The sequence below is a fragment of the Zingiber officinale genome, chromosome 1A (genome assembly GCF_018446385.1).
Source record: "Zingiber officinale cultivar Zhangliang chromosome 1A, Zo_v1.1, whole genome shotgun sequence".
In the NCBI taxonomy this organism is placed as follows: domain Eukaryota; kingdom Viridiplantae; phylum Streptophyta; class Magnoliopsida; order Zingiberales; family Zingiberaceae; genus Zingiber; species Zingiber officinale.
This window is the reverse complement of record NC_055987.1, coordinates 48,987,653-49,003,016: the sequence shown is the minus strand read 5'-3', so window position 1 is coordinate 49,003,016 and position 15,364 is coordinate 48,987,653. Positions and strand designations below refer to the sequence as shown.

Sequence of the window (15,364 nt, the reverse complement as noted above, 5' to 3'; positions counted from 1 at the left end):
TATATTTAAATAATTCTTCATTTCAAATAAATTAAAATTATTAAAAAGAAATAACTTCTAATTCCAAATGTATTATACAATTAACATTAAAATAAATAAATATTTACATTATCCAAACAAATTTGACCAATAATCAAACTATAAAGATCAAATTTTCCTAGATATAAATGATTTGTATATTCCATTTCTTGAATCATTTCCAAATCATCTCCTTGAGATTTTCTTCCCTCTATAATAACAAGTTTTTTTTCTCTTTCAATAATTTGTTCCTCTATCCTCGAGCTAATAACATGCATGCCTTCATTTTCTTCTTTTGCCCTCCCTGTCTTCGAATTCCATGAGATAAATTGCTTCTCTTGTACAGATTAATGAACCAACCAATTTTGTTGAGAAAATCTAACAAATCAAAATATGAAACAAGTCTTACAATATCAGAATTTTTAATACAAATAAATTAAAATTATACAAAAGTCATAATCAATATCAATGATCACCCACTAATTAGTCCATAGTTGTCAATGCTAAAGAATTAACAAGTCATGAAGACTCTTTTGGCTCTGAAACAATAGGCATCACAAAACCATAAAAATTAGGTCAGTGTGAACAAATACTTAAGTAGGATTTTCTTCAAATTTGAATCTTAAACTTAGAATCTCTAAGTACATATAACAAAATCAAATACAAGATAATAGAAAATTTTGGATTCTAAGACTAAGATTTGAAATAGCAAAGCAACTATGAAATCAAACCTAATGAATAAAATACAATTGCAGAAAATAATAGTCAACATGAAGTAATTAACGAAACTAAGCATGGAACAAAACCTAGAGCATTAAAGAAACCTAATCTAACTTAACCTAATTGAATTTAAATGAAGACATAAAACTTAACAATTGAAAGAGCAATACAAAGCAAGAGTTAAGTAAACTAAGATGCATCAGATAGAACCTAACTATTGAAAGAGACATTTCACCGAACGTGAAATGAACACATGACATGCAAAAATTAGAACCTAACTACGGAATATTTTATCAAACAAGTTGGGTGCATGAAACAATTAAAGCCAAGTGTGTGCATTCTAATTAAGGGAGATCAAGTTTGATATAAGCATTCAATAAGAAACATAACACACATCCAACATGATAAAAGAAACAACCTAATAAATCTGATCAGGTTCAGATTACTACCCTTATCAGCAGTTTGTGGCTCTTTCGACGATGGTAAATCTGTCCAACAACCCTCACCGCCTCAGAATTCACAGATACACGACAGTGGCACAAATCCAAGCACAAATGGGGTCACCGCAGCAATGGATCTGCAATCCAGAAGATGCCAATCCGTTGATAAGTTGTGACGGCTGTCAAACAGGGAAGAGGAATAGAGATGACAACATCTCATACCTCCTTGTGGCTGACCGGATGGCCACGGCACAATTGAAGGGGGCAACGCGTGGTAACCCCTCGCAACTGCTGATACGCGGAAGAACAACCCTACTCTCCTGTGTACTCAGCTCTCCGACGGTGGCAGATGGAAGAGGAAGAAGTGGCAGCCGGTGAAAGAGATGGCGGCGACGCTAGCCGCCCAAAATTGCAGGTACTGTGGTCGGATGCGATGACGTCGGCTGCATCTAGGGCAGAGACGCAAGGGGAAAAGTAGAAGAGGATCGGGCCGCCTGATAGCCCAGAGAGCTTGGTGTTGGTGAGGCTCGCGGAGAGAAAGACTGCTGTCGGCGGTGCTCTCGTGACAATCGGCGTGGTGAGGACCTCTACGACGAGGAGACGACGGCAGAGGAGGGAAGATGACGCGGAAGAAGAGAAAGGGGCACCGGTTGGAGAAGATGAGGAGAAGAAGAAGAGCAGAGAGTAAACACGGCGTGAGAGAGGAGGAAGAATCGGGGCGGCGACGAGATAAGGTGAGGAAGGATTCAACGATTAGAGAGGAATAGGGCACGGTGAGGAATTATAACCATTAATTAAATTAGATAACTAGGTTTATTTTAATTAAAACCTAAGTAATTTCTTTTATCAACTCCTACTTAAATTGGGTATTCCAAATAGATTTTTCTTAAGTGCAAATGTGTCCCCTCCAATTACATCTTACGAGCTCTGAAAAATTCTTAAAAATGTCTAAAAATTCCGTTAAGATTATTTCCCAATTAAATCTTATTATTTAATTATTATTATTATTTTTTTATTGCCGTATTTTACAATAAAAGTGCACAATTATTAGTAAAAATCAATAAAAATAATAAGAATTCAGGGACTGTAGGGTGGACGACCTCACGGTCGCATGAGGGGGCTAATTGAAAATGTCGCGAACCTTGCGGCCTTGAGAAGCAACTGTAGACAACCTTAAGTGGTTACGATCGCCCTCACAACTACGGTCGACCTCGCAGCTGCGAGCAACCTTTGCAGCAGTATAAGATAGCCACCAAGCACGAGAAAAATAAAATCAGAGGCGGGGGAAAAAGAATTTGTACCTACTCTGATAAAGCCAAAGCCAAATTAAGACGAGGAGAAAGGGTTAGAAAACCTAATTCATATTTATTTTTCTTTATAAAAAGTTATATATAATTTCATATTAAATTTGGTTTAAATTCTTTCTTAAAGTTTTTTCATATATTATATTTTATCAAAGTGAATATATTTACAATTCCATGTCTCTGATTTATATAAATATAAAACAAATTCTATTTTCGTTTAAAAATATTTAAACAATCACAAATTCCGTTTATAATCCATATTTATTTTTTTAATAAAATTTATACATAGCTTCGTATCAAAATTTGTTTTAAATTTCTTTTCAAATATTATATTTCATTAAAGTTAAACAAATTAATTATTATGTAACAAATCTGTATCTGATTTATATAAATTTGAAATAGATTTTATTTTCATTTTAACTTTTAATTAATTTATAAACGAAATTTGTCACAGAAATTATACAGTCTTCTGTTTATAATTCATATTTATTTTTGTTTATAAAAATTTATATGTTCGTTTTAAATTTGTTTTAAATTCTGTCTTAATTTTTTTTAAATATATAATTTACTAAAATGAAACGGATTAATAATTCTGTATTAAATCTGTCTCTGATTTATATAAATCTGAAACAGATTTTATTTCCGTTTTAACTTTTAATTAATTTATAAACAATATTTGTCACAGAAATGATACAGTCTCAAATTTTGTTTATAATTCATATTTATTTTTGTTTATAAAAATTTATATGTAATTTCGTTTCAAATTTGTTTTAAATTCTGTCTTAATTTTTTTTAAAAAATATATAATTTACTAAAATGAAACGAATTAATAATTCCGTATTAAATCTGTCTCTGATTTATATAAATCTAAAACAGATTTTATTTTTGTTTTAAAAATCCGTTTCTAAAGCCCTATTTTCTTGTAGTGAGAGCGTCAACTAGCCGAGCCCATGTTAACAGGCCAAGCGCTCGAAGGAAGTCCGAGCGCCCGAAGGTGGATCTAACTTCACGGATGAAATTTTGACTAGAGGTCGCCATGTCAACATGGTCTAGGCACCCAGAGAGGTTCCAGACGTCTGAAGCAATTCTAGACGCCCAGAATGAGCCTATATAAGGGTCTTCGACCAACAGCTTCATAACATCAATTGCTTAACTTTCGTACTCACGCGCTGCTCCTAAAAGGTCTCCGAGATACCTAAAAGTTACACCAACAACCTGCGCTCAAGTTTTCAAAGTTGTATTGTTGGTATAATTTAATTCCTGCAATTGTCCTTAAATTCTATAATTGCTTCGTGATTATAATGATTGCCCAACGAAATCACTCAGCGAGTGCGGGCCATGGAATATGAGTCTTCGAAGACTCCAAACTAAGTAAAACCACCTGTGTTAGCATTCTCTTGATTTCCGAAAAAGCGAAAAACACTATTCCCCCCTTTAGCGTATTTACGGTCCTACACTTTTAACTAGAGAAAAGATTGTGAATGAGAGTGAAGATCCTCTTTGCACACACTCAAACGAGCAGACAGAACGTCAGCGCCTAAAAAAATTAGGGAAGGGGTTCCTGGTGAAAGCCTTCCGACGCTCAAATTAATACGATGTTCGGGCGGGCAAAATAGAGAGAAAAATAATAGAATGTGTGCATGTAAATAAGAATGTTATAAAAGAGTACCTTGTCAATGGAGAGAACCCCCTTTATATATAACCTCTAATAACCTCCATAATCATTAGGTGACTGAGAATGTCGGGTGTCAGAAGCTATCGAGTAAGGGAATATGTATAGCCTGGGAGACATATAATCACTATATGAGGAATCTTCCATGACTCGTGTGCATCATTTTTATAATTAACACCCTTAATGAGGTTGTTGAAGGAATATATTGTCATAATGTGTCAGCTAATAGAAAATGTAGAGTCGCCTTCGAGGAAAATTTCATTGAATGCTCATGTAACAATAAAAGAATATTCTCTGGCAAATAGTTGTTATTCTCTAACAGGCTATTGCGAGTCTCTAACAATGTGGTCTCCCGAAAATATCCCGGCTAGATATTTAGCCGACCCGAATGTTTATATAAAAGCAAAGTATTGAGTATGGTAAGACGTTCGACCCTTAAGACTGCTTGGATATATATTGTGTAATGTTGGAGATTTGATTATGAAGTAATAAAGAATCAAGTCCCCTAGGTCTGGACGACTTTATGATCGACCGACCATATGCAGTGATACTTATTTCTGGAAAATGGAGAACTGAGCCTCGAGAGGCCCGATCGATACTTTTCGCCAATCATCCATATATTCGAGGCTTGTCCCTGAAATGATATCTGAGCTCTAGAAATCCGATTAGATTTTTTCTGAGATTTGCCTTGTATGTTTGTTTGGCGAAGATAAGAATATTGAGCTTTATAACTTTAGTCAGTTGTATATCCGGTCGCCCATATATAGGAGGACATGGGAATAAACAGTGAATGCCCATATGTTTGATTGGCTATCAAATTGACCCACTGTATACTAGGCACTTAGAGTGGAAGGCTAGGTCCCTGGATCCTATCTGAATATTACTCCCAGTCAACCTTGTGGTCAATCGGGACTCTCTTAAACTCGAATGGGTGATGGTTGGTCAAATATATACTGTGTCTTAATACAGGCGGGAAGCACTAGGCCCCTTTGATTCGACTGACTTCTAGGTCGGTCATTCTTGTATTGAGGGCCTTAGCACTGGGTGAGGAACCAAGCCCTATTGAGAGTGACCCCTGACTGCCACCTCCCCTTGACTTGGACTGCCACCTCACCTTGACTTTGACTGTCACGTCATACCTAGGTCCGTTCATAATATCTCGTATCACTAGCCTCCCTTTCAAGCCTAGTCGAAGGAGGCTGGATAGAGATCACCCACTAGGCTTATAGCCGACTGATCTAGAACCCAGTGTTATTTTTGCTTTCTTCTTCTTGTCTTTATAGTTTAGCTTTTGTATTCATATTTGTGTTATTTGCATTTTGCTATGCTAACGAATACATAGGAAGTGATAGATTGAGGTAAATGTCTATTCAACCCCTTCTAGCCGTCCAAAGATCCTTGACAAGTGGTATCAGAGTGAGGATGCTCTCCATCGGACTAACCGCTGAGGAAGCTAAGGATGACCAGCTTGATGGTTCCGCCAAAGTATGAAGGAGGAAGTCTATGGGACATCACCTTTTAGATGATGAAAATAAAGAACTTCTTCAAGACAGATTGAGACATCATGATGGTTGTCGAGGAGCCATTTAAAGTCCCAAGAGATGGAAAAAAGGGAAGAGACTACAACTACGTTATTAAACGGAAGAGCAAGCCTCATGATCAAAGGCAAATTCAAAGGTAATATCAATTTTAATCGATATTTTACCTAATGATGTTGTGAGCTATGTAGGTGAATATGAGAATGCCCATGATTTATGGAGCAAAGTGAAGAAGGTTCTAAGTGAAGAACCTATGCCTACACACAAAGAGGAAAAGTCCGAAGAAAAGGACGTAGTAGCTTAAGTGGTGGTGGAGCAACCGGAAGTTGATTCATGTTCAATATCCGAGGAGAAGAAGAATGAGAAGAATGAGGAATATCATCCACAAGTGTGGATGAGGAAACCTCATCAATGGTTAAAGAAGAAGCAAAGACGGATGAAGAAGATGTCTTGGAAGTAGTCAATGTTGCTAGCACCTCCACCGAAGTGAAGTCAAAGGACCACATTATTTGCTTATGGTACAATGAGAAGGGACACTACAAGAGTAGATATTCATTGGATAAGAAAAAGATAACTCTTAAACCCAATCAAGTTATTTTAAATACTAACATGGGTTGTAGGAATGAAGAAGCCCAAAAGAGGAGAATGTGTATAGTATGTTTCACGTGTCGGGAGAAGGGTCACTACCACACCAAATGCCCTAAGAAGAGAGAGATCAAGAAGCTAGAGCATTTGAAGAAATGGAAGAAGAAGAGAAGCTTAAATCAAGGGGGAGATTCAAGGATAAGGGAGGTATACCCTAATTTGAAATGTAATTCAAATTGTTGTTTTCCCATGCATGCTAGGAGAAATGATTTTGTTAATCATAGTATACCCATGCATAATTTTGTCTTTAAGTATCATGATAGAAGTAGAATAAATTTCAAAATTAACCCTAAGGTACCTATGCATGATAGACCTAAACAAGTTAGATTCTCGTTACCTAAGGAAACGAAGGTAATGGAGAACCTAGGTAAAAATCCCAAGAACGAGAGACATATGCCTAGAAAGATGGATAGGTCTAGGAATGTCCAAGGTGGACAACAAGAATCTAGAATTAGGAATCTAGAAAAGTAGAATCAAGCTTTGAAGGCAAAGTTTGATAATTTAAAAAAAAAAATCCTAGAGAGATTCAATGTTAGATCTAAATGGTTAGGTATAGGGTTGGGTAGCCAAAGATCCAACAATGATAGATCGGGTTTGGGATACCAATCTAGTTGTTCCTCCAAGGCCAAAAAGAGATGATATGCTAGGGTGACAAATGATAATGACAAGGGAGAGTCATCCAAGGCTAAAGAGAAGAGATATGGTAGGATTCCATATGATTATGGCAATGATGATGTGTCTAAGGTTAAGAAGATAAGGAAATCTTCTAAGGGGCATCATTGTGGTTTAGCCACAATATATGGGTTGCCTAGAGAGACGGTTAAGGTTAAGAGCTCTATGGGGAGCTCAAAGAGTCAATTTGAGACTCATGACCAATGAATCTCAAGTGGATATTATTTGGGAGTCTAGATAGGTCACGAAATGTGCCAAAATGGTTTAGAGATGAACTTGAGTCTAAAATCAAGGGAATTGGCAAAATTGAGTTAAGTTCATGCATGGAAATATGACATTGGGTCATATGACATGAAAATTAGTTTTTGATATATAGATGTCATATAAAATAATGTTAGGGATGTTTTATGATTTAGTATGACCAAATACATCAAGATGAAGCCAAAACTAGAACTTTAGGTCAAGATTCAATTGAATCATTTAGATAGTTTTGAGTTTTGTGTCAATCTTGGGATCTGAGATATGTATATTTTTAAATATATTTTTTCCAAGCAAACATGGGTAAAATAGACCCCTCTATAAAATTTGAGAATTTTGGATGTATATGGATTTTTTAGTGTATTTTTGAAGTTAAATCAGAAATGTATTTTTAGGCTGAAAACAAGGTATAAGTCGACTGATGCAGATATCAGTCGATTGGTAATAGTATTTATTAAACACAAAATGATTCTGTGAGTTGAATTCGATAAGGGCAGACAACTGGTAACTATATCAGTCGACTGGTACAAGTCTGAAATTATTTTTCAATATTGGATTTTATCGGGACAACTCGTATAGGTGTATGAGATCCTTGGGGGATAAATACACGAGTTTAGAGTTAGTTTGAATGATCAAGTTTTGACTATTGGGATATTGTTGGAAGCTTTTTGATATTAGGTAAAGGGAGAGAAGTAATTTTAAGTGTGAAAAACCTTAAATACCTTTGCGATGAGAAGTTCCTAGCTCAATGAGGAGTTTAAGTGTAAGGGGGAGCCTTGTGATAGGTTCTTAAATATCCTTGTGGTAAACTTTCTAATTTAATAAGGAGCTTAGGTGTAAGGGAAGCCTTGTGATAGGTTCAAATACATGTTGAATATTTCCTTAGCGATGTAAGTCCAAGTGTGTAGCCTTGGTAATTTAAGTCCAAGTGTAACTTGGCAAGGTTGATTGCTATTATATTTTCCCTAACTTAAACATATTGTCAAACATCAAAAAGGGAGAGATTTTTTAAAACAATCTTGAGGGTCCGATGTAACTATGAGTTTTGATATTTCGACAAAGGATTAAGTTAGGTTTATCCTTGTATTTGATATGTGTATTTGAGTTTTGTAGGTTTACAGGATACACATATGACTTAACTTGATGGCTTCGGGTCTGATAAAGGATGGAGCATCCGAGGGACCATGGACAATATAGCAAGGGCAAGCCGAGGGAAGCACACTTCGAGGTATATGCGAAGGTTGGCATTAGGACAAGCCACGGGCTTGAATGTGTAACACCCATAGGATATCTAGCAAGTTTATATATTTTTACCATGGTTAAAAATAGGCCTTATGTGGAAATTTGCAAAAAAAAAAAAAAAAAATAGAACCAAAAAGAGATGACCAAGGTTTGAACCTTGGACCTCTTACTAGATACATGAATGTGATAACCAATGAATCAAGAGAATATATTGTTAGGAAGAGAAGGGACAATATAGTTAAGAGTAAGAGAAGGTTTCTTTCATTTATGAAGAGAAGTTGGAATTGCCTTCTTCCGCTCAAAGGAAAAGATGATTCTTGCTCTCTCTTTTCATTAAGGGATGAGTAAAAGAAAAGAGAAGGAAAAACTCATTTTCCCTTCTTCTTTTCATTTGGAATAAAAAGAGAAAATGAATGAAAACATTCATTTTGCTCTCTTCCTCCTCCCTTCTCCTCTCCACCGAAACCCCTCTTCTCTCCCTCACCATTGCCGAACCAAGCAAGAAGCAAGCTCCCTAGGAAAAGCTTCACAACCAAGGACTTCTTCTTCTAGGAAATTAAGCGAGAGGAAGTGAGTATCCCTTCACTGCAGTACAAGTAGTTATCGATTTTCCTTCTATGTAACTGCTTTTGAAACCTTAGAGATCTCCTTGCAAGTTTCGGCCAAGATAGATTGGTGGTCACTTAGGATAAATAAGTCTACAAGTTATGCTTTATGTTGTAAAAAAAAAAGAAAAGAAAAGAATCTAGAACCTTACCTTGAAGTTTCGGCCAAGACAAAAAGAGAAGGTTTAGAGCAAAGTTTCTTTTGGTAACATGCTTGTCTATGCTCCTTCCTGATATAGGATCTTTTACATGTTGTTAGCTAAGTTTAATACTCCATATGATATTAAAAAGTTTAAGAACCCTAACCTAATGTTTCGGCCAAGATGAGTTATAGGGTTTAGGGCAAAGCTTTAAAAAGGAAACATATTGTTTATGCTCCTAAACTTGTTAGACTTTCTTATATGTTGATAGCTTAGGTTTTCATGCTCCATGTTGTATAAAATTAGGAGAAGGTTATCTTCAAGTTTCAGCCAAGAAAAGGAATGAAATTTAGAGCAAGGTTTTTGAAATTTCAATGATAATATGTTGTTTATGCTTCCTCATGATAAATGAACTCTTATGTGTTGATAGCTTAGATTTTTTTATGCTTCATGTTATATATAAAAAAAAAAAAAAAATGAAAGCCCTAGTGAAGTTTTGGCCAAGATAAGATATGAGGCTTAGGGCCAAAATTTAAAACCTAAACATGCTTGATTATGTTCATTCATGAGGTATGATACCTTGTGTGAAGTTAGGTTAAGACTTTATGTTACATGTTGCACTAGAAGACTTGAAACCCTACTTGTAGGTTTCGGCCAAGGTAGAATGTAAGCTTAGAACTAAGTTTTTCTAACCTAATTATGCTTAGTTATGTTCCTACATGTTGTATGATCTTTTGTATGAGATTAAATAAATTTTCATGCTACATGTTGTACAAATGAATCTTAGAACCTCACCTTAGGGTTCGGCCAAGCAAGTATATGAGCTTAGAGCAAGGTCTTGAAATTTAACCATGCTTATTTATGCTTCTTTATGATGTATGATTATTTATCTATAGTTGGTTGAAGTTTCATGCTTCTTATGGTGGCCAAAGTTTAGAATTCATGCTAGTAAGGTTTCGGCCAAGAATGAAAGAATAGGTTTAGGAGGAAGTTTTTTTGAACCTAACTATGCATGCTTATGTTTCCTCATGTTGTATGATTCTTGATATATAGTTAGTTAAGGTTTAAAAAAAAACCCTAACCTTAGGGTTCGGCCAAGATTGGAAAAAGGGGTTTAGGGAGAAGTTTTTGAACCTAACTATGCATGCTTATGTTTCCTCATGTTGTATGATTCTTGATATGGTTAGTTTAAGTTCCATGCTTCATGATATGATAAGATATGTTATACTTCATGATATGAGATGATATGCTATGTTTCATGGAATGATATAGGCTATACCTCATGATATGATATATGCTATGCTTTATGATATGATATGCTATGCTTCATGATATGATATATGCTAAGGTTCATGAGATGATATGCTATGCTTCATGACATGATAAATGCTATGTTTCATGTAACATGCTATGCTGTATGTTATGATAAGAACATGTTATGGTTTATGAGATATGTTATGAAAGGCTTATGTAAGAAGAAAAGCCTAAGAGATGCTTCCCTTAAGTTGGGATCAAGAGCACTCTTCATGATATGACAAAGAGATGCTTCCCTTAAGTTGGGATCAAGAGCTCTCTTCATGATATGACATGTATGATAAGACAAGAACATGATATGTATGATGACATAATAAGAAACATGATACATGATATGTATGACATGTTATTTTACTTTTTGTATAGCTTGTACCAAGGGTGGGCTCCATAAGCGCCCCGAGGACGATGGACTATGAAACAGGCCTCGTAAAAAGGGATGGGCTCCTTAGTACTCCCCTAGGTCGACGGACTATGAACGGACCTAGATCCCTAGTAGGTTCGGGACTAGCTACCCTGTCTTAGGGATTGCGCGCATTTATGTATATATGTGATACAAGCCGGGCTCTTATGTTGATATTATGTTCAAGTATGTATATGATATGAAAAAAAAACATGTTGCATATGTTCATTTCATTATGCATGTTTTCAAAGGAATATCTTGCATCTACATGTACATGTTATATAATTCCCTTCACACTTATTAAAGATACTTTTGAAATCATGTTTATGATGCTTGGATGATCATGTTATTAGTTCATGTTATGTACTCACATGTTATGATATGTTTCATGTTATGTCCTCACATGCTATGATATGTTTCATGATATGTTCTCACATGCTATTATATGTTATATGTTATGTTCTCACATGCTATGATATGGTTATGTAATGTTTTCACATGCTATGAAATGTTTTATGTGTACGTATGATTTATGGTTTTATGAGTAGGAAAGGAACTTACTAAGCCTTAGGGCTTATAGTTTTTATATTTCCTTGTACTGCAGAGAAAGGCAAGGAATGGATGAACTAAGGGGAGCAGCAGGAAAGGCAGGGAGTGTGTGTGGGAGTGGCATGGTGGATAGATCTAATTTAGTTTTAAAACTTTATTTGGTTGAATTGTGCATGTGAGCTAAAGTTTGGACCTTATGTTTATGATGATAACTTGAACTAGTATGATATGCATTTATGATGTCTTATTTCATGTCAGTAGATTTATAAGATCATGATTCATGTTCAAGTAGCAAATATAGATTAAGTTATGCATGAATATTAGTATGATTTATGGTTCACATGCCACGTTAAAAAAAAAAAAGATGCATATGATAAATATCTTCCACTGCCATGAGATCATATGCATATGTATGTTAGGTAGGTGTAAGTAACCCCGTCCCTTAGGGTAGCCTTAGCGCTCCCGGAAGGGGCGGGCGTTACAGTTTGGTATCAGATCAGGTCTACCTTCCACTACACACACATCAAGCCTACATCCTGCAGCTCCAAGTAAGAATTTTTATGCTTAAATTTTTTATGATGCTTATGCTTAAATCTATTCTTTCATAATGCTTTGATAGTTTGCATGTCTACTCCATTTTTATTATTATTTGATAAGTTACAGTTTTAGTTTAAGTATGCATGATGGTAGATTAGGAATAATAATAACTTATGCTAGCCTTGTTATTATTCATGAAGAGAAGCATGGCTAGAAGACGCAATATTAGAGCAGAGGAGACAGTACCTCCACCTGATCTGATGCATGTAGTCACTGAGCTCCAGCGTCAGGTTACGGAACAACAACAGATAATCACTGCTCTAATGAATCAGCAGGGGAATACTGCTACCCCACCTGGGAATCAGAACGTGATACCAGTTATACCGGTAGCTACACCAGTACCACCGGTACCTGTACCACCAGTAGGCCCAGCTCCAGTGGTTCGTCAAGAAGCATACCTAATTCAGTGGCAAATATTGAAACCGGAGGCTTTCTCTGGCAACTGTGAACCATGGGATGCTCAAGCCTGGTTCAAGACGGTAGAAAGCATCGTGGAACTATTGGATTGGCCTGAGCACGAGAAGGTCAAGTGCGCATCATTCTGTCTTACAGGCGATGCCAGAATGTTGTGGGACCGAGTCAAAGCAAAAAGATAAATAAATCAAATGAGATGCACAGACTTCGAGACAGAATTGTTTGAAGAATTCTTCCATACGAGGGTGACAAACAAGCACTATGACGAGTTCACCGAGTTCCGACAAGGCGATCTGTCGGTTAATGAAGCTGTTAAGAAATTCAACCGTTTAGCGCGTTTATGTCCAGAATTAGTTAGCACTGAAAGAGAAGGGGTCAGACTTATGCTGAAGATGCTCAGACCTGAGATAGCTCTGAATGTGGCTGGCGGAGTTAATAGACCGCAGACCGCCGAAGAATTAATCAGCAGTGCCCTGATCACCGAACACTATCAGAAGGCGATGAACGATGGCAAGAGTCAAACTCAACCGGGAGGACAGAAATCTCAGAGCACCCGAACCAACTGGAAAGGAAATCACAGTGGCAAGAGGAAGCAATGGAATGACTCCAAGGGTGGTCCAGCAAGCAAGCAACTCATGTTTCCTCAGTGTACCACCTGCGGGAAGAAGCACCCGGGAATATGCCGTATGGGCACAAATAGGTGCTACAACTGTGGAATGGACGGACATATGGCTCGGAACTGTCTTACTCAGATTCAGACACCTCCTCCACAGCATGTCCAAAACAGAGGTGTTCCCCCACAGCTACACCTGATGCAAGCTGCATTAGAAGGCCCTCAGATAAGTCAAGGGAGATTGGAAGCTCCGCCAGTGACGACGAATGCCAAAATTTTCTCCCTCACCAAGGAAGACGTGACGAATGCTTCTACTGTTGTCACAGGTCAGATATTTATTTTCAGTCAGCATGCTACTGTATTATTTGACACTGGGGCAACACACTCATTTGTCTCTACACCTTTCACAAGAAAGATAGACATGCCACCCCAAGTCTTAGATTGCAAGTTTTTAACGACTTTACCCTCAGGAGAGGTGATGCCATCCACTCATATGCTGCGAGTCACACCCATCAGAATCACAGACAGAGAACTCTACTGTGACCTGATAGTGCTTGATATGCAGGATTATGATATTATATTGGGCATGGACTTCCTGAGCAAGTACGATGCTTCAATAGAATGCCGTAATAGAAAAGTAATTTTCCGGCCTGAAGCAAAACCGACTTTCGAATTTGTCGGAGAGACCAAGAAAGAAGTTAAAAAGTTTTTATCGGCTTTAAAGTCACGGAAGATGTTGGACAACGGATGCACTGGGTTTCTAGCTCATGTGGTTGATACAAGTCAGGCAGAGGAGCTGAAGCCGGAAGATGTTAGAGTTGTATGCAATTACCCAGAGGTATTTCCTTATGAACTACCAGGGTTAGCACCTGATCGAGAAATCGAGTTTGAGATCGAATTGATTCATGGTACGAAGCCGATCTCTAAAGCACCTTACCATATGACGCCGGTTGAATTGAAGGAACTTCAAGAACAGCTACGGGAGTTACTCGACAAGGGACTTATCCGCCCTAGTCACTCTCCATGGGAAGCTCCGGTACTGTTTGTGAAGAAGAAAGATGGGTCTATGCGAATGTGCATAGACTATCGAGCGCTAAATAAGGTTACAATCAAGAACAAATATCCTTTACCACGGATTGACAACCTGTTTGACCAGTTGAAGGGTGCCACCATCTTCTCTAAGATTGATTTGAGATCTGGCTATCATCAAGTAAAGATGAAACAAGATCATATACCAAAGACGGCTTTACGGACAAGATACGGGCATTATGAGTTCGTAGTAATGCCCTTCGGACTGACAAATGCTCCTGCTCTATTTATGGACTTGATGAACCGGGTGTTCTCAGTATATCTCGACAAATTTGTGATAGTTTTCATCGATGATATCCTCATTTACTCGAGAACCCAAGAAGAGCATGCCGGACACCTGGAAATAGTATTACAAATTCTTCGAGAAAAGCAACTGTATGTGAATTTCTCCAAATGCGAATTTTGGCTCGACCAAGTATCATTTTTGGGTCATGTTATCTCTAGGGATGGGGTAATGGTAGACCCAATCAAGATTGAAGCCGTTAGTAACTGGAATAGGCCAAAGAATGCCAGCGAAATCAGGAGTTTCCTCGGACTAGCAAGCTATTATCGGAAGTTCGTAGAGGGTTTCTCCAGAATTGCAGCCCCGATGACAACTCTCACTCGGAAAAATAAGAAGTACGAATGGACAAACAACTGCGAGAAGAGTTTCACAGAACTGAAAAGGAGACTGACCAGTGCTCCAATTCTTACTCTTCCGGAAGGCAACGAAGGATTTGATATGTACAGCGACGCTTCTAGATTAGGACTCGGAGATGTACTCATGCAGAATGGCAAGGTCATTGCCTATGCCTCTAGGCAACTCAAAGAACACGAGAAAAATTAACCCACTCACGATTTAGAGCTAGCAGCTGTGGTCTTTGCTCTTAAAATATTGAGGCATTATCTATATGGAGCACAGTGTAAGATTTATACAAATCACCAGAGTCTGAAATACTTCTTCACACAGAAGGACCTGAACATGAGACAACGAAGATGGCTTGAGCTAGTCAAGGACTATGACTGCGAGATCTTTTACCATCCGGGAAAAGCGAACAAAGTGACTGATGCACTCAACAGGAAGTCGTAGCCCACCTTAGTACCTGGAGCTATTTTAAGTTCGAGGACGAACATTTATGAGGTATGGGGGACTGT

At 37.5% G+C, this 15,364-nt stretch overlaps 1 long non-coding RNA gene across 1 annotated transcript; it reads right to left on the bottom strand.

The window, feature by feature from the left end:
• Window positions 1-201: 201 nt before the first annotated feature.
• LOC122024614 lies at window positions 202-1,920 on the bottom strand. Its single transcript, XR_006123475.1, has 3 exons — window positions 1,401-1,920; window positions 1,188-1,315; window positions 202-396 (listed from the first exon to the last, which is right to left on the bottom strand). It is a non-coding gene; the product is annotated as an uncharacterized LOC122024614 (long non-coding RNA).
• Between the last annotated feature and the right edge of the window lie 13,444 nt (window positions 1,921-15,364).